The sequence below is a fragment of the Chamaea fasciata genome, unplaced genomic scaffold (assembly GCF_029207755.1).
Source record: "Chamaea fasciata isolate MVZ Bird 193981 ecotype frontalis unplaced genomic scaffold, bChaFas1.0.hap1 SCAF_2, whole genome shotgun sequence".
Lineage (NCBI taxonomy): Eukaryota > Metazoa > Chordata > Aves > Passeriformes > Sylviidae > Chamaea > Chamaea fasciata.
In genome coordinates, this window is record NW_027094087.1 from 31,352,326 (window position 1) to 31,379,078 (window position 26,753).

Below are 26,753 nucleotides of genomic sequence, written 5' to 3' on the forward strand. Positions count from 1 at the left end.
TGCATACACTTCTCCTGGTTACAGAGCTATGATACCCCACCACATCAGAACTCTGGCTCCAAGAATAGACTCACAATTAGGGTTTAACCAAGCAAGATTGGGAAAAAATTGAGGTCAGAGATATACAAGGAGAACTGCATAGGGTAGGATTTTTCCCTCATTAAACTTTGGATATTGAGTACACCTTCACATGAGCTAGCCACATACAAATCCTCTGACTGTTGATCTGATACTACTAGCTCTTTCCAGCTGGGATGAGCCCCAGCCTGGGACTGCAGCTTAGGACAGAGCCTGGCTAATAGAGCTCATGAGTTGCAGCATCATGACTGTCCTGTTCTTCTAAAATATCCTCTCTGCGCACAAAGACACCTGTACTGAGGTGACTTCTTTGTCATGAACTAGCTTGCTGAAGAATGCCTGACACCAAATAGCTCAAATTGCTATAAGGACACAGTCTTTTTTTGTGAAGTACAGATCCCTCCAAAACTGTGTGGATACAAAACTTCTGAAGTATTTCATTACAGTCATAGACTCTGCATACTCTCTGGGCTGCTTGTGTATCTTGCATTTTAAATTCCCTGGATTTTTCTTACAAATAAACATCTTAAAGGAAGGACAATTCAATTTACATTTGGTCAGGTTCAAAAGTCACTGTAATTGAATAATAATTTGCCGTGAAGTATGGACGTGAGTCCTCATGCTTGCCTCTTGACCTGAAAGGATACGGCTAGTGAAAATGTCTAGCAGATAATTACTGTGAGGCTAACCCTGTGGCTTGGCTATTATTCAGAGGTCAATCTCTCTAACACAATTCCCAGGATATTATTACTGAAGAAAACACTCCCCCTGCATAATGCAACACCTGTCTCTGTTTTGAGACTGGGGATGGAGATGGAGGGTTGAGATTTACCTGTTTTTTGATCCCTTCATTAAAGCTTCCTGTAAGGCAGGGGATGAAAGCAGTGAAAGGGAGGAGTAAAGGAAAAGTCACTTTGCAACAATGAACCCACACTGATTTTATGTTCATTACTTGTCAGGGCTATGACCACTCACAGAGTGTGTACAGATGAGGAAAACACAAATTCTCAGATTGTGCAACAGGACCAGGTGTTACAACTGGAGAATGGAAGGGCACTGGTTTCAATACACAAAGTATTTGCTAGCCCAAAAACAGTAACAGAAGGGCCTTGTCAGAGCATAAAATCCTTCTCTGGGCATAGAATTATGTACACCTCACCTTATTAGTAAGTATCCATCTTTTTAAGTCTTGACAACACTGTAAACAGATTGGTGTCCTTCTATTTTGACTTCCAGCAAACCACATCTCTATGAATTCTACTGCAGATGACCAGGAAGAAAAATGAACCTGTTGAAAAGTGATCTCAGAAGATCACTTTAAATTATTGTTAGGTCTTCTTTTTGTCAATATACTTCCAGGACTGGGGGGGAAAGTTGTAGAATCATGGAATCATTTAGGTTTGAAAAAGACCTTTAAGATGACTGAGTACAACTATTATTAACCCAAGTCCACCACCAAGCCATGTCCCCAAGCCCCACACCAAATGTACAGTTTTGTGTATATGTGTTACAGCACATATGTATAGGCAGGTATGCACTGTATTTTAGGCAAGGTCAGGGTGCTCCCTGGACTTCTACAGTACTGCAAGGTACGTGAGCATGGGACAGATCAGGTCATAATCATGAGGAGCAGGGTTGAGCCCAACCTGCTCTATTCCCCCCACAGAAACCTAGGGCTGTAAAAGATCTCTAGAGGTCATCTAGTTCCTCCCCTGGTCCCGAGGCAGGCTTAACTACAGGGAGGTCATGCCTGGCAGGTGTTTGTTTAACTTGTTCTCAGAATGATGGAACTCCACAATCACTGCAGGTAATCTGTGCCTGGACTTAAATGTCCTCATCACCAAAAACCTTCCTTCCCAATGTTAGAAATACACTCTTGCTATTGGAAGACAAGAAGAAGGAAAGAGCAACAACAGGAAAATGTACAAGAGGGAAAAAAACCTTAAAGATCTAAGGGAGAAAAAGGGGAATAAATGAAAAAACCTACAGGGGTCCATGGGTTGATTTGCATTAATTCAAAATTTTGCAACTGTGAAAGCAGTGCTGAAGGGGAAGTCTAGGGTCAAAGGACAATGGTACAGTAAGGTTACAATGATTAGTTTGATCAGCAACATAGAGGAGTGATGGGAAAAGGTATGCAAGGGTCTTAATTAATGCCACTTAAAATTCTATTAATAATGTATGATTAACTATTTAAATATTAATATATTTCATTACCTTCTTTTATTTTGCCGTACTGCACAGCAGGCAAAAACATCTCTGCCTATAACAGTATATATGGAAAAGTTGTCAGTAAGTTTATCAACCCTGCATTGAGAGGCACATAAATCCTGATATTCAGATTCTAATTTTTACAGATCTCTTTAATTCCACTTGTGTTAATTATGTCTTTCAGCACTGTAGCTGAAAGAACTCAAAGTATCTTAACTAGTTACTATACTCAGTTGTATTTTTCTGTATTGTTTCTTGTTTTGCTTCCAATATTTTTAGAAAATACAGTTGAATGAACTGGTTTGTTCTAGAATAGCAACATAGCATGGAACAACTCCAAAAGATACATTTTAAATTGGAAACTCTTGCAAAAGAGGAAACCAGCTATCAGTCTCAACTTACTACTACTGTAACTGGAAACAACTTCACAACTACATTTGTATAATTCATATTATTTTGCCAACACTTTGAAGTTAAACTTTCTTCCCTCATTTCTTAAGTCAGCAAGAAATGGTTATTAAAGGAACCTTTTTAAAAAATGAAACCATCAAGATGTGGCTTTGAAATCTTTGAAAAGACGTCTTTAACATATAATGTGCCATAAGCACATCTATTAAATCATGACTCTTCTGGTTCTAACCCAGAAATACCAGAAAAGGATTCTTTTCACATAGGATCAGTAGCTACACAATAATGGGAAACACTTGGACTGAAAGGTAAAAGTTGGCTCAAGTAAGCTCATTCCCATCTGCTTGTTATCAGCAGTTATAGGAGCAGAGCAGGTGACCCATAAATATATATATATACTTTAACTGACAGGCTTTTGTTTGTGACTGTGTGACAATGAAGGGTCTTGTTTTAATTTATAGATAATGTCCAGGAATTCAAAATTAAACAGCAGCTCTTAGTAAAGAAAAGAGCAGTCGTGGGAGAAACTGAAATTATTTTCCCATGTAAGAATTCAGAAAAAAATTGAAAAAATTAAGTCCCCAGAATTTGCCAGGCATTTTCTAGAAAATAGAAGCAGTCTGAAATCAATGGAGAAATTGATCAATTAACTTCCCCAGTCCCAAGTAAATGAAATGCAAAGAAAAGTAAAAGTACTGGAAAAGACATGAAGAGAAAAACTTTGGGTGCACAAATAAATTCAAGAGGAGAAGACAGACATCGAAGTACACTCTGTTTTGTATTGAAAGGCACAACCAAGGATTGAAAGGTAAAGCTAGAAACATTCACACTAGGAAAATGTGTGAATTCGATATTAACAGTGAATACACTTAACCACTTAAGCACTTAACTCAAGTTGTGTGATGGGATCTCAGTCTCCTAATGTGCTCAGTACATCTTCAGAAGGTAAGAGCTGTCCATAGAAGTTTCTAGGCCCCAGCTGGGAATGAATGAAATTCCATCACCTCCATTAAATGGGAGGTCAAGGTGGAAGAGCTAATGGCTTCTGTGACCTCAAAAATCTTTGAAATTATGAAACCATTAAATTAGGTTACCGATCTAATTGTCCGGGTCACTTGGAGTTGTGGGGATTTTATACAGGCTTTTAATTTAATATATGACTTACGATAGTTGAGATAGATACAATAATTAACCTTTAGTTATTTTTCAAGACACAACTTCTCTACAAACAAGGGATTTTTGCAGATTCTAAGTGCTGGTTGGCATTAAGTAACTGCAATTTGAAAAAAAACCCCTTCAAAATCCCTTAAAGCCATTCTCTGCACTGCATCCTCTTTTGAATATTTTGTCATCAAGAACATTAGTAAATTGCTAAAGCAATTAAACATTTGTTAATTAGCAATAAAGAAAAATCAACTTATGTAATTATAACTGAATTAAAAACAATGGAATTAATTATTAATACTAAAGATTGGCATTATTCCCAGAGCTCTAAGTTTAATTTTACTTGTCTTTTTAAAGCTAAATTCTATCTCTGCAATACATCCAGTAAAATTATTTATGCTTCTTTTGTAACCAAGTATTTTGCAGATGAAGGAAATGTGGAGCACTCCTGCAGCTATATGCCTTGTGCCCTAAGCCAGTAAATACAGTGATTTAAATTTCTTTAACATTCAGGTTCTAGGACAGATGTTTCTCAACAACAAAGGAAAAACTAAACTAAATCAAATGTTTATGGAACTTCAGAGAGTCTAGACATGAGATTATATTCATAAATAATCTAATAATTAAGATAATCATAATAATCAACTGATACAAATAAGCTTTTCCACTTAAATAAAAGTAAGACCAACCTGTAAAATTAAGACTTCCCAGGGAAATGAACACATCACTAAGCCTTCCAGAGTTCAAGAAGCATTTGGACAATGTTATCAGGCACATTGTGTAATTCTTGGGGCTGTCCTGTGCAGGACCAGTGTTTTAGTCTGTCCCATCAAACGGCCTTTAAAGTCAAACCTGGTCCTAATCATCTTATTTTTCATGACTGTCCAGGCCAGTTCCCCTTTGAGAATTGATCCGTCACTGTGAATTGAAGGTGTAATTAGAATAACAAGTGTAGAGTCTGCTTGGTATTACTCCATGACAGAATAGCAACTGATTTGTCAATATTCCCTTCTTGTGCTGGTCTGGTGCTCATTTTAGTGTATGTGTAAAAGAAAAGGTTAAAGACCAACAAAATTTCTCTTTTGTTGCAACAGAGTCATTACTATAAACCAAGAGTACCCAGGCTGATGTGTGTGTCTCTGCAACTCAGCCATCAGCCTGAACACCTTTCACACAGTACTAATGGTATTTCCTCAGGGATCAGTTTCTATCACCATTGCCTGTACAGCTTCCACACCTTCCTAAATGAATGTCTGTGAGCAACTGAAGGAGCAAAATGTTGGCTCCAAGGAGTGGTGATTAGACAGTGATCAGGAGAAAAGGTTAAGGACATGAACTGCCAGGCTTAACACAGGTTTAAGTCATAGAGAGCCTGTTAAACAGAAGGTTAAAGAAGGTGTTCCATTGCTTTATCTTCATGTAATCCATATTCTCATTTATTGAAAAGCAGCTTCTTAACATGGGTAGAAATTCAGCTCCTCTCTTCCCTCAGCCCCCATAACCATGCTCCCACAGTTCCTACTATCTCCTCATCATCTCTTCATTTCAGCACTGGTCTTGCTGTTTCCCTCTTTTGTTTGTCTTCACTCTTACCCCTCTTTTCTGTGCTGTTACTCTCGCTCAGATGTATTTTTTCATATTTTATTTTATAAATTAATCTCTCTCAGGTCTGCCTTCACAATTTTTTTAATGGCCAGCAATGTTGTGGATCTGGTGCCTTTCATTTTGTTCTCTTCCTATCAGCTGCACTAAGGTATGAAGCTTGATGAAAAAAAACCAAACCAGCTGGTAGGCCTGGCCACACAGTGGTTTTATATAATTAAATACTTACTCAGATTCAGATTTGTCATGGTTTGCAACCAGTCAAATCCAAATACCACTTAGTCCTTTACACAGTAATGTAGTGTTCTCCTTAACACCAGCAAAACAGGCATATGGTTGTATGTATTTCCATGGCAAAATATATGTTGCCTCACTAAAAGCATATTAGTCTCTCTCTAGAGACCGTGGTGTTCCAATGTAGCACAAATATTCATCCTGAATCCTGAAAGAACTATTTTTAAATTTTTTTTGGCAAAACAATTATACAGCTGTGGTTTTTAATAATTATAAAATGGATGTGGAGTTAAAGATCCCTGATGACAGGACTGTGTCGTGCCATCATTGCCTTTTTTCCTGCGTTGTGCAGAACCACTACTTCAGGCTTTAAAAAGCTAAGACCATAATTCTTTACCTACATGCCTGGGTCATTTTTGGGGGCAGTTAGTTACCTATATGGCTGGAGTTTTATAGAACTCCGTTTTCAATTAAACTCATTTATCAGTGTCAGAATTCTCTGCATCTTATTTCCTTTACAACAGGGGAAGAACAGCGGCAGCGGCAGCAGGCATACTTATGCTGGTAACCAATTATTCCCACTGGGAAGAGAGGTATGTCTTCACTTAGAGTTGTGTGATGGAAGCACCACACCTATGAAGGGCAGAGAACCCTCAATCAAAATGCACTAACCATGGTCTCACCTAGACTTTTCCCATCAACCCATGAAAGTATAGTCCAATTATTTTATGATAAAGTCTGAAAATCAGCAGAAATTGGGAGGGTCATTGTGAACTCACAATGAACACACACTCAATTCCATGTTGGTATTATAAAGTTGAACGTATGAGTGACTAGTGGAGAAAAAAGAAAGGTGTTCTAGTTTTTGCTCTAAAACCAAATAGTATTTTCTTAATATTTTGTATCAATGTTTGACTCAAGCCAGATTTCTTCACTTGGAAATTCCTGCCTTCTTGAGTGTCTTGAGCAAAACAGAGCTTATGATGTCCATAAGCTCTGTTAAATGTCCATGTTAAATATCCTTGCTGATACTTAAACCTGATAAAACTTTTAAGCCTTTATATGTTCTTGATTTGTGTATGTTTTTAAAGATTTTCTGAAGACTTCACATTTATTCACATGTCTCCAGTCAAGAACAAAGAGAAGAGAGAACATAAGTCTCAGAATTTAAGAACCTCTCAGAAAAATATTTGCCCTTGCTCTGTTATACAACTTTACAGTGCAGTAGGAACATCCAGGCTTTATGTGTGCTGAACCCATCCATCAGTCTGGCTCCCTGTACATCAATACGCCAGCAAATAGTGTGCCGTATATCACCACCAGATCCTGAAAAAAGACACCTGGTTCAATACCAGTGTCCAATCTCTTGAGTAAAAAACATATTCAGGGTACTATTATTTCACAAATGTTGTTTATTAATCTTGTGGGCTATAATGTTTGAATTTAAAATTAATCTTTCTACCTCATATGACTATTGATAGAAAATGCTGTCATCAAAAATACTGTTGCAAAGGTTGGAAAGAGAATAGCTTCTCTGTGCATAATAATTCTTCTGCTAAAAATTCATCAGTCCTTTGACCTACACATATTTTTGCCTATTGTTACACAACCTGCATGAAGTACTTAAGCTGGATCTTTATGAACTCCCGTTTAAGTTGTGTTCCAATGGTTTGAAAGAGCAGCTAAAGCCAAGTGTGAAGCAGTGTGAAGTCAACTGAGTATGATAAACCACAGAATTATAAAATGTTATAGGTTGGGGAGGGACCCTATAGACCATCTAGTTCCACCACCCCTGCCATGGGCAAGGGTACATTCCACTATACCAGGCTGTTCTAAGTCCTGTTCAACATGGCCTTGAACACTTCCAGGGATGGGGAAGTATAAGAGGTCCTAGATAAATGCAGTACAACTGATTAGGGGAACGCCAGCAAATATAAAATAGCTTAATGTTTCACTCCGCAGTGAAATGGAAATGAATGGCAAAGTCAGTAGGAAATATTACTACAGACTTTTATACATGTCCTGAACTTGATTTTTGAAAAGTACTGGGCATATAAATAAAACACTAAAAATTTCAGCTGAAACAATGAGGTTCTGCTAGAAATATCATCACTATTTAACAGAAAGCAAACTTCAAATGTCTAAATGCTATGTATGTCCTCATTTTGAGTCTGACTTATTATAGAGGAAAGGCAAAATAATTGTCTGATGATTTTAGAATTTGTAGTATCTGGCATCTATTTTTAAGACTTATAGTAATGAGGTAAATATGATTTCAAAAAGCATCTCTCAATATACTCCAGGATCTTTTTTGCATATCCTTTTTGAAGCTTTTCTCACATTCTTGCCCCTTGCACCTATTAATATAGACTTTGCACTTTATTCATCTTTATCAACAGAAAAATTCAAGGATTGAAAGAGAGGAGTTCCATAATATCCTAGTTAAGGTACCAGCTTGTGATTTGTTTGTGTCCTTCCAGAGAGATGTCAATTAAAAGAAAAAAAGGGTGAAAAGGGCAGGGGGGAAAACAACAATAGCACAGGATTGATTGACAAGTGCTATCATACAAGATTTCCCTCAAATATTTTATGAAAAGGACACTGGATTTCATTAAATTCTGTTTTCGAAAGCCACCTCTACTGAAAAGAATGCATTCAGAGGAATTAACTGTTTCTGTCCTGCAGATCATGTGTGAAATCCAGAGTTCACTTTCTTGTGGCAGAAGGCCTCCTTCTCACCTGCCCTATCTGCAATAAAAAGATAAGAAGCAGGTGAAAAGGTCTTGAATCCTTATTATATGCAAAGGATAAAGGTATTTTAACAGGGCTGGGTGTATTTTTAAGAATCAACTTAAAATACATAATTGCTTTACCTGCTGATACACTGAGGATTGTGCTATCTAGCCACACAGGTGCTCAAAAAAAAAAAAAAGAAACCACCTCAGAAAACTGCTTTAAAGCTCTACTTTGCAAGCGTCACAGTAAATCCTCTCCCTGTAAAAACCTCCTTAACTATTCTAATAGCATGAAACTTCAAATCTCTCCTGTCAGCTGAAGGCCACCCAAGTGTAGTGGAAGTTGACACAGCAGAAGACTATGGCTCAGACAATCCTCTGCTACAAACACCCTTCACCCCGATATTTGTGGATGGTTTACTAAAATATGGTGAACTAGGACTAGTGCAGCAGGTGTGAATTTGAACAGGCAGAAGAAAACCTTTCAAGGGACATCTTACACAGGCATAGCAGCTGCAGCCACCAAAAAATGGCACAGATCAGTCAGGGAAGACAATAAAGTGTGCAACAGAGCAGTGGCCAAGAGAAGAACTGTTTGACTACCTAGATCCAACTTCGGAAAACCTGAGAAGAATACACAATTTAGGAATCCTACTGTTGTGAGGGTTGAGGAGCCTGAAATTGCTATTCTGGCTCAGTGCAGTTACCTGTGAGAACAACATAGGTTCATAATTACCATCTATTATGGGTATTATGGAGACCAATACATTCCGATACATTGGTGCTTCTAGACCAATACATTAACACTGACAATACCATTTATTATGGGTATTACGGAGCCTTCTTCGCAAACCTCAGTCCTTATACACACGCTGGTGACTTCCTACCTACAATCCTGCCTTCTCTTAGAGCAGGAACAAGAAGAAAAGCAGAAAAATGTGCTTCCCCCACTCATGTCATGGGTAGGAAAAAGAAGCAAGGATAAAAGGATGGAACTGAGTGAAGAAGAGAAAGCTGGGAGCAGATGGTAGGAGGATTCCAGAGTATGTAGGTGTTGTCTGTATGACCTATCTATTGGCTGGCTGTCTTGCTTCATGTTGAAGCAAATCACAGTGTTTTTGGGAGGAAAATTAAAAAATGGGAGAAGCCATTTGGCCAATATCTTGACTCTGCAGGCAGTTTGGATTTGTCTACTGTATCCATCATATTGCTATTATGAACAGCCTGAGCTTAGGACCCAGAAGGATTAATCTCCTCCTTAACAGGGACATTCTGAAGTGACTGATAGTCAGCTCCCTTCATGATCATGTACAGCAAGTTCAGTGAAGAATTCACACATGAAGAGAATCTGTAAGGATGGGAAAGTCTTCAGCTAAGAATCTCATCCCACAACTTTACATGGGTATATCTAGTGCAGAAAAGACAGTGGTAAATCACCACTATAAAAGTGATAACTTGGAGAAAGTGAACATCAGCTAATGTTTAGCTGAAGCTAAGTATGAGTGTCAGCAAATTTATCTGACCTCTTCTCATACTGTTTCAAAGGGCTGTCAGAGAAGGTGGCCTTGTCCTTCACTCTTGGAAGCAAATAAACAGGAAAACACCTGAGCCACTAGCACATTCAAAGCTGCAGAGATGTCTTTGGATGATGAAAAAATGATCTTTCCAGATTTTAATTTGAACTTTCACCTTTGATGGCCTTCTTTCCTAGTATCACAAAATAATTCAGGTTTGACAAGCATCTCTGGAGATCTGTAGTCAAACCTCCATAGCAAAAGCAGGTCCAGATACATTTTGAGGTTCAAGAACTTGTCCCACTATTTGAAAGTCACCACATGTAGGCATTACCCTACTCTCCTGGTCAAGCTGTTCAAATATCTGATTACCTTCATGTGGAAAATCTTCAGAAAATCTGTTGGTCATTTTTCCTTTTTTAACCACTTTGCACCTATAATACAATTTTTTTTTTTTTACAGACTGAAGTCACTGATAGTGACTTCAAACCTGAAGCTAGCACAGTGTCAGTCATTGAATTTACATTATTAATACTTTAAAATATTTCAGTTTAAAAACTCTAAAAATATTCAGTTTCTAAAGGTATTTTTGATTTCTAGCAGAGCTCTGTGCCTCACTTCACATACTGTAGTTCTCCCAACAGGTTTATGTCGGAAGTAAAAATTACAGTGCACATCACCAAACATGTTTTCTTTTGTCTCAGTTCTAAAAACAAAATCAGATTTATCTGCCAGTTTTCTGGCATTCTATGCCTTTCCCAAATCTTGATAAATTATCATGCAGCAATGCTAACCATTCATTATAGAAATTATCCATGTCTAATGAAAGAGGTACTGTACTTCTATATTCCTGGATACTGGAAATTAATTTGCATAGTGGAGGCTGCAAGGGTCTGAGTATATCACCTATTCCCATCCTGGGCACATTTTCTGGAAAGAGTACATCATTATGGGAAAAATATACAATAAAACTATGCATCTGCTAAGGGGTATTTTTATTCTATTTATCTCAATGTCCTTTATAAATGTCAGCCAATCTCATTAATTTCATTGTATAAATGGGTGATATAGACTGAAATAATCTATCAAACCCTTGCAAATCCAGAGTAGATGTAAGATTACCACAGTGCAGCCCTGTGTTCTCCACACTAGGCCACACCACTGCCCTTAACTTTTGACTGCTGAGCAGGACCCAAAACTGCAATGTGATCATAGAGAGAACAAACCATGTGGAGTACAATGTGTGAAATAAGGGCATGGTCAGGTGTTTATTTCTGGTCATCTCCTGTGTCACTTTTGCATAACAACAGACATGAACACTGAGATGGAGCAACAAGTGCTTTATTTTGTAGCGTGTTAATCTGCAGTCTGGGTAGCTTGAAGGACTGTTCAGAAGTGTCAGAAAAAAAAAGTCAATTTCTTAGCACAAACCAATAAAACCATGCCAACCAGTGTTCCTTGGACCACCCCTTAACAAGAGGAAGTCACAACTCTTTCCATAAACTGGCTCAGGGAAGATATTCCTGAGCATATTTTAGTTTCTTGCCAAAATTCAGCTAGGTCAAGAGGTGCTTGGAAAAGCACCAAAACCAAAACTGATCAAGTACTGCATCTGTTTTTTGCCTCCATGGACCCTCTTAGTTGTAGTAACAGGTCTTTGAACCTCAGGATCCTTGAGGACATGGATGGCACCAGGAAAGCAATAGCCTTAATTCTCTAGATGTCTTATAACATGTCCCTGTGTGTTCATTACGGAAACTCCACATGCCCAGTGTGCAACCAAAGATTATTTTTCTTCCAAAGGCCAAACTTGCATGGAATTCTGTTAATTACAGGCACTGTAGAAATGTCAGCCTTTACCCCTCTGTATATACAGCATCTTTTGTCCTTCACATAATGATTTTAAAGTGTTCTCCAGATATCATCTGATAGAATAATAAGGTATTATTATTGGATCTTTATGTTTCCTGCTGTCCCAGGAGTACTGACCTTGCTTCCCCAATACAGAGATCTGTCTGCCAGGCCAATCACACTGGTATCTGAGTACCTCAGAGGATCCTTATGTGGCAACATTTCTGCAGGAACTCAAAACTGGCCAGACATACTGATAAGATCCATGTATTACTCCTGTGCACTTCTGCAAGGTTATAAACCAATTCCAATTTCAAATGTAAATCCCCATCCTGGTAACACGTAGAGAGATGCATGGTTCAAATAACTCAAATTGTCCCCAGCTGTCAGGATTCCCCACACAGGTAGCAATGGATGTGATTTCCAAGCAGATAGCAACCACAGGGAACTAAGATGAATGAATCCCCCATCCACTCTTTTCCAGCAGACATGTAGTACTCATAAACGTCCTTGAACTACTGAGTTACTATGGGAATAACCTTTCATTTATGTCCTTCACTTCCATTTGCCAGGACACTGCATTCATGCTGTATCTTTTAGCCATCGACAACCAGATATTAGCACACCTTCCCGTAAGTTGTTTTTTTCTCCTTGATTTGATATGTTGTATAGGCATATCCATAAATATCCACGCACACAGCAGGGTATATGCAACACATCTGACAGGGCATGGTTACCCCTAGCACAATGCCACTTCTTAATATAATCTTGGCTTGTTTCCATAGCTGTCAAAAAGTCTAGGTTAGGTTGATAAGTCCCTTAAAATGTACAATTTCTGGCAACTGAGTATTTATTCTTCCTTTAAGAAAGTCCTGATACTTATGAGGAGGGCTTTTTCTTTCAGGAATAAGATATTTTGGTAGTTACTGAACAAATTATGATACAAAAGCTCCTATCCGGTTTTATGCAGATACTTCATGGCAGCATCCGCATCCTTTACATATCTGCATAGCTGCAAAAATGTCCAACAGTTTCATTTTTCCACTCAGAAGCTTTTTCTTTATTTTCTTTTTTGAAATGAAGTGCCAGAACTCTACTATTGCCTCACCACTTTTTATTTGTCCTGAAAAGCCTTGTTTTCTCCCTCTAGTGCAGCGAAGATGCCTAGGCTATAGTTCCTTTTTTGTAGTACCTCTGGGAACCTCCAGATGAACAAGGGCCTTGATATAATGGCACCGTTGTTACACCAAACTCTACCAAACCAATCAGCTGCAGTCAGAAACCTAAATATTCCTTAAAATACACTTATTTTAATTCAGACTTATGAAGAACAAACTGCCTGCTCCTGTAACAATGTGCATGTTCAAAAACTTGCCCATAGCTGCAAGAATTCAGGGTAGTCTCATTACAGTATAAACGCAATAACCTGAAATATGTTTTATAACCTGGACGGGGGAAAGAAAACATATATAAGCTTATGTTTATTGCTCAAAACAAAGAAGAATTAGTACATTCTTGAGACATAAAGCTATACTTCGAACCCTGTCTAAGTAAAAACATTCTTCTGTGATGAATTTCAAAACCAGAAATGTCAATAGGACTCAGCCTCATCCTTACGAGTCCATTACAGATCTTTTTGACTGGTTTCTGTGCATTGAAGTACAGTTTTCCTGCCTTCAAGCTGTAGTAATAAACTCAATTGTTAAAAATAAACTCAATTTCTAAATATTTATGTCTCGTTGAAGTCTTAGCGTATGTAGGAACATTTCAAATTACTTTTGTTCTCTCTGAAATACTTTGGGATGGACATTCATTTGTAAAACTGAGGTACAACACTGCAGCTGACCAGTTCTACTTATTATTGCTACACACAAACTTTTTTTATGGGAGATAGTAGAGTTCTAAGAGGCATCTTATGCAACATCATTAGATGAATCAGAAGTAGTATATCCACATGATATTTTGGTTGCTCTCATTGAACAGAAGTGCTGGTGGCAGTAAAGATAAAGTAGGAAGTCAATATAGAATTTATTTGGTAGGAAAAAAAAGATGTGTTATCTTTAGTCATACTGGGAGGGAGCAGGAGTAAATAACTGAGTGTTGGTAGGTATTTGGTGAGTTGGAAGTGCTGGTAAAACAGGGAATGGATATACAAGCAGCCATGAAATTATATTTAGGTTATTTCTGATAATTCAAATTAACTTCCAGACCAATACATTAACACTGACAATATCATTTATTCACGCTTCAGGGACCTGGGATCATTTCTCATCTTGATTCAACCACTTTGGTTAAACCTCTTGTTAACAACACAGGAAAAAAAAATGGATTTTCCAAGTGATCAGTATTTATTAGACAATAAATTTAAAATGACATTGCAAATATAATTTCATGGTTTTTGCTCTTTTCATTTCTTTAAAAAATACAAGTATAGAGACAAATAATGGTGCTTAAAATATTGTGAGGACAATCTTGATTTATCAACTCCAGTATAAACACACACCAAAAGAAAATGATAAATGTCTAAATACCACACCCATGATAGATTAGGAGCTTTACTTCTTTGACTCATCTTTACAAATAAATCTACAAAACAATGATAGTGTACTTACATATTTCAGATCCTCATCTGTCTAAGAATAGAAAGCACTGAAGTCATGTGTCAGAATAACTCTGGTGGCCTCTTCTCAATTCCCTTTTTGTGATCACCATCCGCAAAAATCAGTGCGCCACTGCAATGGTCCAGCCATCCTCACTATAGAAAAGGAGCCAGGTGTTGAGTGTCAGACAAGACTGGCATGGATCTATAAAGGTTCTTTGCATGGCAGCTGTCAGGATTCTAAGACCCAGATTCCCTCTATCTACCTGAGTACCTCCATCAGAAGCCAGGCTGTCACATCAGACAGGAATTGGTACCTGTCTTTAATGTCTGTATACGTATGGATAAATGGGTATCTACCTCCATATCTACAGGCCATCCATATCTACACTGCCTTCCCATGCCTTGATTTCCCCAGGAACAGTTATAGCATGTTCCAGGCTTGTTCCTACCCAAGATATACACACCATGCCACTATCCATTGGTGGCTTCACACAATAGATGTGGTCTCAAAGGCTGGATAAGGAGTAGATCAAATTTGAGGTACTTCAAAATGAATGGAATGAAACTGGACCTAAGCTGGTATGCACAGTGTGAACATGGAGAAAGAGATAGTATGTTTTCCATGGGACAAACCTCCTAATTGCATTTTTTCTTCCTTTTCTGTGTATATTTTATGCTTAATTCTGGTTAAAAAATATTATTTCCTTATTTTAAAATGTCGCTAAAATATTGTAAGTTTTGCAGATTATATTATATTTTTTGGAAGAAATTTAGGAGAGACACTCCTGTGTCTGACACCTGGATGAGTCCAACTGTTTCAATATGCATCAACAAAATTACCATCTCATTGCCGTACTGCATATTGTTCAGACACTTTAACTTAATAATGTCCTGGGTACTTTTTTTAGCAGCTCTATATTTAATGGGAACTTGAAGACAACTCTAAGTTTTAGAGGTACTTGAATCTATATTTATCATGAGACACACTGGGTAATGTCACTATGTTTAGTGACAACACTCACTAATATAATGTGTGGCACAGTGTGAAAATGAGCCTGTATATGATCTTGCTAAGGGCCAACAGTTTCTGATGGGTCCCAATTAGCATGCCCCTCAGTGTTATCAAAAAATAGCTTGGAAAGTTGTGACTGCAGATGCAAGATGCAGCCCAACTCAGCTGTCCACATGAAACTGTCCAGTGCAACTAGCGATGCCCTAGTTATTCTGATTGTCCTTCAGCTGCTGTCCAGAAAGACATGGGTTTCCAGCAAATCCGGCATCTTCTCTGCCAGTCTCGTAAATGAGTTTGGGCATCTAAAATGGCTCTGGGCATCTCAAATGTCTCTAAGTTTATTGTAAAACTAAACTTTGCACTAAACCACAAGTTATGCATTGACAACAGGACTCTGTGATGCCCCGTCTCACAATTGCTACTCCCCAAATACAAACCCAGCACATCATCCCTTTACACAAGTACTGCTTCAGGGAATGAGTTGCATAACAAAATACTGAAAATTTTGTGTTGTATGCTACTCATGCACATGTATGCACACTATATCAGGGCTCACATTTTTCATTCTTTAATTAATACTGCCTTTTTGTAAAAATTAAAGCAGTGGGATTCCAAAGAACCATTATGTTTTGTTTGCTAGGAACTGGCATAAATGTATTCCAGTAGAGATAATGCTGTAAATGTTGATCATGTTACAAGTTGGCCCACCTACTGTCACTTCAGGAAGTAGAGGTTTAAATATAAAACTACTATTTTTAACTGAGTTAATATTGGAACTGAAGGAGGAGACATTCAAGCTGGGGTAAATAGTAGACTGGCTGATGTAAGTAGCACTATATTGATTTACAGCAGTGAAGCAACTATCAGAAACAGTAAATCTTTTCTCCACCAAGAGCTCTGCAAATGTATTTATAATATTATTTTGATAAGGAAAAGTCACAACAGTAAGTTGAGATTATTCAAAGGTATCTCAGAAGTCCTGACAAACTTCTATAAGCAAATAAATGGAAATATAGAGGATGTGTCCTAGCCCAGCAGACTTCTTCAAATCCCTGAGCTAAAATATGCATGTTAAATAACTATGTGTTTTGTTTACAACAAGCAGTGTATTCTAGACATAATTAAAATAAAGAAAATTCTTATTGGATACCTCTTGATGATAAAAGAAAGCCAAGCAACCCTCCCCCAAACCTCCAAAGTATTAAATAAAAGCAGGTTTTATACTAAGCGTTCGTTTATGTTTTCTTCTAGAAGTTGTAGTTCCTAGAGTACTGTAAGTCAGATTACTATGAAAAATAAGAGCAAGACCATCAGATTTTATTACTAAATTGGAAATAGGAAAAATAAAAAGAACAAAAATGCTCTAATACTTAAAACTCACAATTTGAAGTACCTTAGTTTATCTTGATTTATTAAATATTCTAATGTTGGCATTCTTTTTGGGTGTCTACTCAATAGCACTTGGCCTTTGTAATACAACATAAACAAAAAAAGTCTAAGAAGTTTAACCCAAGAGGAACCTTACTTCCCCAAAAATCCAACTAAAGGAGCCAAAGCTTTGTTTTCTTTTAAAATTACTTGCTCTCTCTTTAGCTGAGGTGTTTAAAGACTCCACAATGAAGCATAGCACAGAGTACAGCACAGGAGAACTGAGACTATGGGCTTTAGGGAGATTAATGGCTGCAGAGTGGCTCACTTTTTGTTACATTAACCTGCCCAGAAAAGCAATTCCCTCCACAGTGCCCATACCCAATCCCCATAAGTGGAGACATATGGCAGTTCTGTGATAGAGAGAACACACTGTGGTAGTTTTATTGATACTGGGACTGCTTCTTAGCCAGTGTAAGTCTTCTCCACTCAGCTATGAATTGATACCATTGACTCTTGGCAAAAGCAGAACAGTCATAAAGGTTAATGCTGCCCTTGCAGTCAGATTCCTTCTCTGAATTGCCCTGTGAAGGTGCCTCCCTCCACTGACTCTGGGGAGACTGACAGATTAAATTTAGACCGAGCTAACTCTTGTGCCTCTGCCACTGTGGTGGGATCAATCTGTACAGACGTGCTTTTCTCTTTGCCCGTAATTCTCAGATGTGAGCCTATTGATAGAAAACCACCAGAAGTTGCAATGAGAGTGGTGCGAGTTGTGCGTGGCCATCACTGTCTTCTCATCTGGTAAAATGTCAAATGAGCAAAACCTCTTCCTTCCTTCCTCCCTCTCTCTTCTGCCTGTCCAATATCTATCTGAGGACAGTAATCATTAAAGCATTTCAAAACCCATATCCCAACGTTTACATGTTGAATGAGCATGAATACTCAAAATTGGAGAGATGTGGTGCATTTCGGAAGGCCCTTGCAAAAGGGATTTTCAGCTCAGATTCTTGGCTAAAGGACAAAAGGCTTGGCAATGTGGCACAACATTGCACACACATAGACTCAGAGATAATTTCATATCTTCTGCTTCCCTCCTCAGATTTCTCTCTTCCAGCCATCAGCCTCTCTGCTAACCTTGAAACTGCAAGAAATTTCATTCTGTGGCTTGTGTTTCCTCCAAAGCAGAATTGCAGGACCTCAATTCCTCCCTAGAAATTATGACTCCTGAAGTCATTATTCCCTCTTGGCCTCAAACCACTTCCTGCAATTTCAGAGCCACTGAAACAGCACTTTCAAATGATCTATTAACCCATGAAGGCTAAGTCAGCCTGGATTCACCAGAGTTCCTTTGATGCATTTTTCTTTTTCTCACACTTTTCTCCTTTCCCTAAACTTTGAACTAGAACTGAAAAGATTCTTCCTTATATGAGTTTTGGCCCATTTTACAGACTTTATCCTCTGAATATTGTTTTGTGTTCACCTCCAGTTTTCTGCTGCAGACTACTATTTACCAAATCTATCTTTCTTGAAAAATTCTGATGACCTGTAGAAGCTGAAATGTTAACTATCAAAACCCCTGAGTATAGCCACAAATGATTATGTAAGGCTCAAGGCTCAATGCCAGATGAACAGACGACAGACCCATTTATCATCAGTAGGAACAGGCACATTAATTGGCTATGATACTAGTACCGTCCTTCAGCATTAACAAAACTCTTTTTGATCCTGAATGCACCCTCAGAACATCCTTTATTAAATAAGATAAATAATACTGAGGCCAAGGGTCGCACTGCTTTATCTGAGAAAGCTCAATTATTTCTGAATACTTCCCTGACTCAGGCTTGGTAACCTGACAGGTTACCAAGCCTGGCAAAGAGAGCTTTTTGGTCTACTGACTAAACATTATTATTCTACACAGACATGTCTTCTGTATTAGACAATTAACAACAGAGAAACGAAACCCCATTAGTCCTGTAAAGCTTCCGCACTGGGGGATGAGTGCTTGAACACTGGAACAGTTTATCCAGAAAGGCTGCAGAGATACCATCCTTGGCAATATTCAAAACGTGACTGGACAAATCCCTGGGCTCTTGTGGTTGCAACTGCTTTGAGTACTATGTGTTGGACTAGTTGATCTCCAGGGTCCCTTCCAGCCTCTGTCATATTCTGTAGATCTGAGTCCATGAAATGAAGCCACTGCAGTGGATTCCTCGGTTTCTGTTCTGGGCTCTTACACGGACTCACACAAAAGCCAAAATACTCATAATTGCCTACTGCTTCCAGCCGTTTGACCATGCAAAGAGGAATATAATCCTAGGAGCCCTTCATGCCAATTTTCTTGCATGCAGTTGAGCATGTGAAGAAGTAACCAGTGGCCACCATTTGGTACGGTACCAAACTGCAGAATTTCCTACAGTTAAGTGAACTCTTTTGTAAAACAACTTGACCCTATTTGTCACAGCTGCTATGCAAATATTTTGTATGATTCCAGGCACACTGTTTGTGTGTCATCATTGTCACCATGGATCGTACAGAATCAGTGATACAGTCCAATAACTCTGCATGAGAATAGAGAAAGTAAAGCATTGATAATTTTACTGCAACACTGAAGACATATTACAAATAGTAGAAACAAAGTGTTTGTCAATATTGGCTTTCACCTACTTCTTGAGCTGCCAATAAAAGGTTCTGTGACCCATTTCATGGAAGGAAGAACTCAAAAGTAATAGTGTAATATTTCATGGGTCTCAAAAAGGACCCTCTCGGTCAAGACCATCTTGCCAACAAAATTTCTACCTTGTGGTCACATGTTGCTACCATGCCTGCACTTGATACACACAGACTTTGGTGTTATCAACACCCCTCTCCATATAGCTTGTTAGCTAATTATGTGTTCATCCTACCATAAATGACATTTCCCCATCCTTGTATCACTTTTTGATCTTGACAAGAAGGAGAATTGTCTTCTTCTTTTTCACCAAGGGGCTTGGGGAGTTTTCCTCAGAATGATACAATATTTCCTCACACATAGAACAGAGCCTGCTGTTTGCACACACTACTGGGGAATTTTCAGTGCTGACACCAGTCAGGCTGGCATGCACACTTTATACCTGCATAGCCAAAGGAATTGGCAGATGGTTGGTGACAAAAGGAGCATCCCATGGAGCTGCAGGAGAACCATCTCAACAGATCCAAGATTTCAGAGCCTGAAAATTACTGCGCAACAGCCCAACCGTAACACTGCTCAGCATTCAGCCAGAAGCAAGGCAGGTGCTTGAAATGTTTGCCAGGATTCACTCATTCAAACATGTTTAGCCTCTAAGATGGAAATAAATCTGGCAAATGGTTGTGGAATGCTCTTACAAAAGATAGAAGAGCAATCACCTGGTGTAGGACAGAATATACCACCTTGTCTCTGTGACTTTGGTAGCTGGAGGACTGACTTATATAAAATTGTCCCTCCCAGACCCCCAGCAGGAAGAATTGTCCCTTCCAGCAGGAGACGCAGTGGGAATAAGTGGGAGTAATGAGAGCGTATGATGTTGAATGAAGTAGTGGCTGAAAAAGAAGGTGTGCTACCAAGCAGGTCTCATTTCAGCCTGCTTCTCCGGGACCAAAGCCTCTGCCATTCCACAGCATTTGGTGAGGAACATTTAACAGGAGAGGGGTAGCTACTGATGGTTCAGTGCTGCATAAACACTTGAGTTGTAAACCTGGCTGATGGGGCTGGGGAAGAAGAAGTCAAAATTGTTATGCGCAATATGTTAGACTTGTCAGGTTTGGAACAGTTCTGCTCTCTGCTTGTCAGCTTTGTATTTCATGTCATCCTACCTCTAGCAGGCAAGTGATACACTTGGAGTTCTCTCTCCCATTTTTAATTTTAAAGAAAAATGGGAGGTTTTTCTGCATCTTTCCTTCCTGAAGTTGGTTGTAGACTAAGGAGGAAGCATTTAGGTGTTTGCTTCACACTATTAATTTATTTCTTAACTCCCCTGAAAATGTTTCAGTAACCCAGCTCCTACTCAAAATTTCCCATGCTGCAGCTGCAGAACAATGTACTGACATGATTCAGTTGTTGTTAAGCAATGCTAAACCTGTCCCAAATATGTGGAGCTTCTTCCTTCTACAAAAGAAATGAACCATAGCAAAGATCATTGCAGCTAATCTGTCTTCAGATTCAGGAAGATTCTTCTGCACTTCTGCATTTCAGAAGATGACCTTTATCAGATGTAAAGCTTACAAATATTTTCTGACGGTGTGGGGCAAACTATGGATATAGGATTTGATGCACAAATGTAACAGCCCTTCTCCTATCATACATCAGCCAGTAGAGCACAGATGCAATGTCGCAGGAAGAAAAGCATAAAAGTAGAGGGAACAAACATAAAAACTAGTTTGTATCTTGCCAATGGGAAGAGGAGACCAACTGAAATGATTTGTAGTGATGGTCCAGTTGAATATCATGGAGTTAGTGTCCCTAGAGGAAAGGAACACAGGAAGAATACTATCTCTCTAAATGCAAACACTGATTGGCAGAGGTGGTGCTTCTGTGATCTGCCATCAAGAGCAAGAGTTCTTTGCTGAATAAGCAACTGGACTACCTGGTGTAGGAAGCAGTGTGCATACTGATACCCTAGGGCATCAATTTCATGACCAGGGGACCCTGAGACATGATTCAGTTTGTTCATAATGAGTGGATTGAGTGCATTCATCAAAACTGAGAGGTCAGGGCTCAAAGTTCAAAAAGCTACCAGAGGTGACATCATTTCCCTGCTTCCTCCTTCTCTTGTCCCTTCCAAAAACAACCCCACTATATTTCTTTTTCTTACCATTTGACTGAAATCACCTGGGGGTTAATTATCTTTCTGGGATGAAAACCATATGCTATTTCATGTTCTTGCATAAGGTTAAGCTGCGTATGATGAAATTGATCAATTAAATCTTGTGGGAAGAGAAGGGAAGGGAGGGTGAAGCCTGGCCAGGAGTTTGTCTTCTCATTTACTGACAATGTAATCCAAGGTAACAGACAAATATAAAAATACACTTGCTCACAAAGAACAGAGTAGAGAAAATGTTGCCTGTGTCACCATAAAATGAACTTGAGGAACACCAAAGTGGGGAATATTAATGTAAACAAGATGGGGAAAATCATTGCTTATGGCTGGCAAGACTCGGACTATGGAAAGGTCATTTTATTTAAGAAACATTTTTTCTGTGTGTTTGATTTTTTTTTTTTTTTTTTTTTTTTTTTTTTTTTTTTTTTTTTTTTTTTACCTTGCATCTTGCAGACTGCTTTGAACACAGATACTGTGCTGATGTGCATTCATAAAATCCAGCCTGTTGTATGGGTCTGTCATTTCACTTCAGTGCAGGAAAAGCCCCCTAAAATGTTAGCCTGGTTTTCCAATCTATCTGGCATGTGAGGCTGGTTCTTATCACTGTGGATGGTTTTCCTTCAAGCTAGTATATGGATTTTTTGTGCTGGTCTGGCAGGGATAAAAGAGAAGAAGAGAAAACAGACATGGAAGTGCTCCACTGAGTCTCATGCTTGTAAAATTCCATACATACAGAAATTTTAAGTGGAAAGAAGATCTACAGCCACATGCAAGTCACTGAAGGCAAACAGCGCAACATAAGCTTAGAGCTGTCTACAAGTAAATTCTTCAAGTAACTCTTAAGTCAAAAACTTTGGTGCTTGAAAAGTTTCCTTGTCAAAGAGAAACATTTCTTAATCAGTGAGAAAGAATGACACCAAGAATCATTCAACCCCCAGCCCTGCAGAGCTTAGGTTGTACATGGTTTAACATTTCAGTGCACTTACACTTCCTCAGCAGCTAGCATTTGGAAAGTGTGTTACTGAAAAGAAATAAGCACAAACATACACAGATGTCTACTGTTCTGGGTTCAAATAACCCTTGTGGAGAAAGAGTGGTGTATATATATGTGGGTGTGCACGTGTGTGGGCATGCATGGGAAAGCAAAATGAGCTTTATTTTTATTCTGAATCCCACCTAAACAAAGATCCTAATGTTATCCCTTGGAATGAGGTAAGAAATATGATCATTTGGTTCCAAGACCTGCCTGAAACTACAGTTTTTGTAGCCCTGAATGAGCAGCAGCCAAAGTAAAAGAGATCAGATGAACTGCATTTAGAAGTGATGCAGTGAACTGGTACGAGGGGAAAGTGCTTTTAGTGATCGATATGAAAACAGGGGGCTTTCATCTAACCACAGTGAGGATGGCAAAGAGGAATTTGGGCAATATAATATGGGATAAAAGGGTAGATAGCCTCTTATTTCAACCTAAAGACTTAATGATGCTTATTAAAAGGTTGTTACCTGGTTTCATGGAAGAATTATTGCTCTCTACCTCTTTCCTTACAGTGAACGACCTGACATGGAAAACCAAGTTTTCTTAAGTCCCTGGTCCTTGTTATGGAAATGTTCTTCTCATTTTTCTGTGACTTTGTCAAAAGACCAACCCATACAGACCAGCAATACACAGTGCAATTCCCCAGGCAGCATGTTCATATTACAGCACTTGGGTCATTAGATATTATGATTTGATTCACATAACAATTGTTTAGATTCGGGTCAATGTTACCAGTAAGTGAGAGCTTTGAAATAGCAAAGTGTTCTCATGCTTTAAAAAAATGCATGAGCCATGGGCCTAAGTCAGGTGTGGAGGAGACACACTGAAGATAATGAACTTCCACCAGGTGAGCCAGGCTGCACATTTTTTCTGGGGAAATCTTTCCACCACTGCAGCATTTCATTATCGCTGTCATTTTCTCTATGAATTATTGCTTTCTTGTCAGATTTGCCTCCCCTTCCACTTGAAAACAGTCATCTGAGGAATAGGCCAGCAATAAAACAAAACCTCCTGGAGGTTAATGTTGCAACAACAACAACGAAAACAGGAGCTGGTCTACCTCTTCAGCTAGGAGACCAAACCACATGGTACTGGTTCAGCTACAAGAGTTAAATCCATCTGTATCTGAATATAACACGCAGCACTGCTTTTCCGGCACTGGATAACAACACAGTGTTTTGAACTCACAGTTACCACTACTGCTTTTTAAAGTTATCCGGTGTGCTTCAAGACTAATAGTTCTTTTTCAGTGACTAGAAATGACTATTCAGATGAATTCATGTACCATAAAAGGATAAAAAAAAAAGCTATTAATTAGCTTTTCAACTAATGTTAGGAAGTCCCGTATGACATTTGACTATGAGTATACAATTCTGCAATTCTACAGTAAAGAGACATGGGGCAGAGATATGCCCTGGGAGACAGGAAACCAGAGCACCAAAATGTTCTTCTTCTTACCAGAAGAACCCATCCTACTGCATAAACTGGCCTTTTCTGGTGAAAGAACTATCTTCTCAATTTTTGTAGAACAAACTGTAGTTTAGCTAGAGTTATCTAAATTAAATCAACTGGGCCAAATCTATGAAAAGCCATTATTTCTTGTGTACTCCACCTGAAGATGTTTGTCTTACATGTGAAGTGTAACTTTGGAGTTAACTCTAACCAGTACCCAGAGGGAGCCTAGATGTAAATTCATAGAATCATTTAGGTGGAAAAAGACCTCCAAGATCATTGACTGTGAAATACCTTTCAAACTGCAAAATAGAGGAAATGTTTTTAAGGTAAATATTTTGAGACATGTAGAATGTGTGAGAACATTTCTTTAGAAATTACTATGGCGTGGAATCAAGCAATCAAGCCATAATCAAATGAATGAAATCAAAGAACCATTCCTCTGTTGCCTTCCTTGAATAGTCATTTACGAATCAGAAAATAAATGCACAAAGAATCTTAAATCACAACCAATCACACCAGCAAAACTTTGACACTCCTTCATGCTACTAAGTGGCTTAGAAGCCAGAACAACTGCAACAGGAGATCAAATCCAACTTTACTGGAACAAACTGTGCTTTGAATTATGTTGGTGCAGTGCCACAGAAGTCAACGGGATATGACCTTCACAGCTAATGAAAGAGGTCCACTAAATTTGTCCTAGTCAGCTTGGCTGCAGAACCTCTTTGCACATTTTATGCACAGCCTCTTGTTCCCTCTCTTATGATAAGTGAAAGATTTTCTCTTAAAATGTAAGCTAATGAATTTCAGAAACACCTCTTTTACAGTAAATCCTCCAGTAAATAATGACAATACAGTGGAAAGTACAGACCAGATTTACACGAAGACTGATAGAACTTGAATTTAACTTATTACAGTCTATAACTTTATTGTGAGGGGAAGAGGAGGGACAAACATTTATCTCTTCTCTGTGGTGGCAGGACAGGAGAGAATGGTTGGAAGTTGTGTCAGCAGAGGTGTAGGTTGGATATAAGATACAGGTTCTTCACCCAGAGGGTAGTGGGGCTCTGGAACAGGCTTCCCAGGGAAGTTGTCACAGCACCAGACTGACAGAGTTCAAGAAGTGTTTGCACAATGCTATCAGGCACATGGTGTGACTCTTAGGAATGCTGCAGGCCAGGAGCTGGACTCAATGTGAGCCTGTTTCAACTCATCTTATGCCAGTATTCCATGAATCAAAGTCCTTTCACCATGGAATATTTTTGTAAAGAAGTAGATTTACTACAAGGTGTAGGAGGCTGGCATTGCACAGTGCACCCTCATTACTGCTTGTGACTGCAAGAGCAATCATGGAGCAGACCCTCCTCTTTTGCCTCCTTCTCTTCCACATCAGATCTGATTCCAGCCCTGCACATGGTAGTGGGGTAAAGAAATTCCTGAGATGCTTATGCCTAAATTTTATGATATGGCAGACATTCACCCAATGATCCTCTCAAATACATACTTCAGAAATGCCTACAGAAATTAGCTTATTTATTCTTAAAGAAACTGATTCCATTGAATCCGTTCCAAGGGGAAGAAAGGAAGCAGTGAAAATAAGAAAATAATAACTATCATTATCCATAAAAATTAAAGCAGATTAACAGATTATGAGATTAAAAAGTGAATGAATATTCTGTAGTTTAAAGTTCTAACAGCACTAAGGTTCTATTTCCTGTCAACTAATTTTAAGTTAATCACCATTAATTTTTCAGAGCTAAATAGCAAAAGAAATGAGATTCCTCTATTATTTGCCATACACTCTAGTTGTGTTGGGAGTCCTGTGTGAATGGAATGTGGTGAAAGTCTCACCACAAAATAATTGAAATTATGACTAGAAAAGATTTACTAATCCATACCCTTGCCACTGCAATTTCCTCTCTTCTACAGAGCATCAGATGAGATCTCCTACACAAAAGGTTTAAAAGTGACTCAATGATTTGAAATTTTCTGTTGTTAATTGATTAAATTATTTTTTAGTGAAACCTCTTAGCAAGTAGTCTTTAAGTACCTTATGCTATACATCCCTACACAATCAGAAATACATTATGCATTAGAATGGCGTTTGAGCTCAGTGCAAGTGACTGAGATGATAATTTCTTTTCAATGCAAATAACTCCCTGCTTCCTTTCAATTTTAATATTGATTCTGTTTTGTTCAGTAAATGCTACCTTCTTGTGATATCCAACTTAGGCATGTTGAATACTTTTCTAATTGTGTATTTATAGAATTTTGGTGTCTGAAAGACCCACAAAGGAAAGCAGTCTAAATCAGCAATTTCTACCCTGATCTTGATGGTTGACAATAAACCATGAAGTCCTAGAATGGCTTGGATTGGAAAGGACCATAAAGATCAGTTCCAACCTTCCTGCCACCTTCCACTACCTCCCACTAGACCAAGCTTCTCAAAGTCCCATTCAATGTGGCCTGCACTATGAATTCTGATATTTACAAAGCATTTTGCTCATTAAAACACTTTCCTTTTGGAAGACTGCATCACAACTGCGTTATCAACAATACAACATGGTACCAGTGAAAAAGCCTGTATAATGGCTGGATAAACATTAAGTTATTCTGCTGAACAGAGGAATATGTACATGCCTATCAGC

At 38.6% G+C, this 26,753-nt stretch overlaps 1 protein-coding gene across 11 annotated transcripts in view; it reads right to left on the reverse strand.

Annotated features, from left to right (window-relative positions):
- TENM4 (teneurin transmembrane protein 4) overlaps nucleotides 1-26,753 on the reverse strand; it is a 1,208,276-nt gene that overhangs the window by 491,334 nt on the left and 690,189 nt on the right. For 10 of the 11 annotated variants that reach the window (XM_066175594.1, XM_066175593.1, XM_066175604.1 and 7 more), the window contains one exon: nucleotides 14,410-14,552. The exons of the other annotated variant lie outside the window; for it this stretch is intronic. The gene's annotated coding sequence lies outside the window, so the exon portion shown is untranslated. The remainder of the gene's footprint in view (nucleotides 1-14,409; nucleotides 14,553-26,753) is intronic. 11 annotated transcript variants of the gene reach the window in all.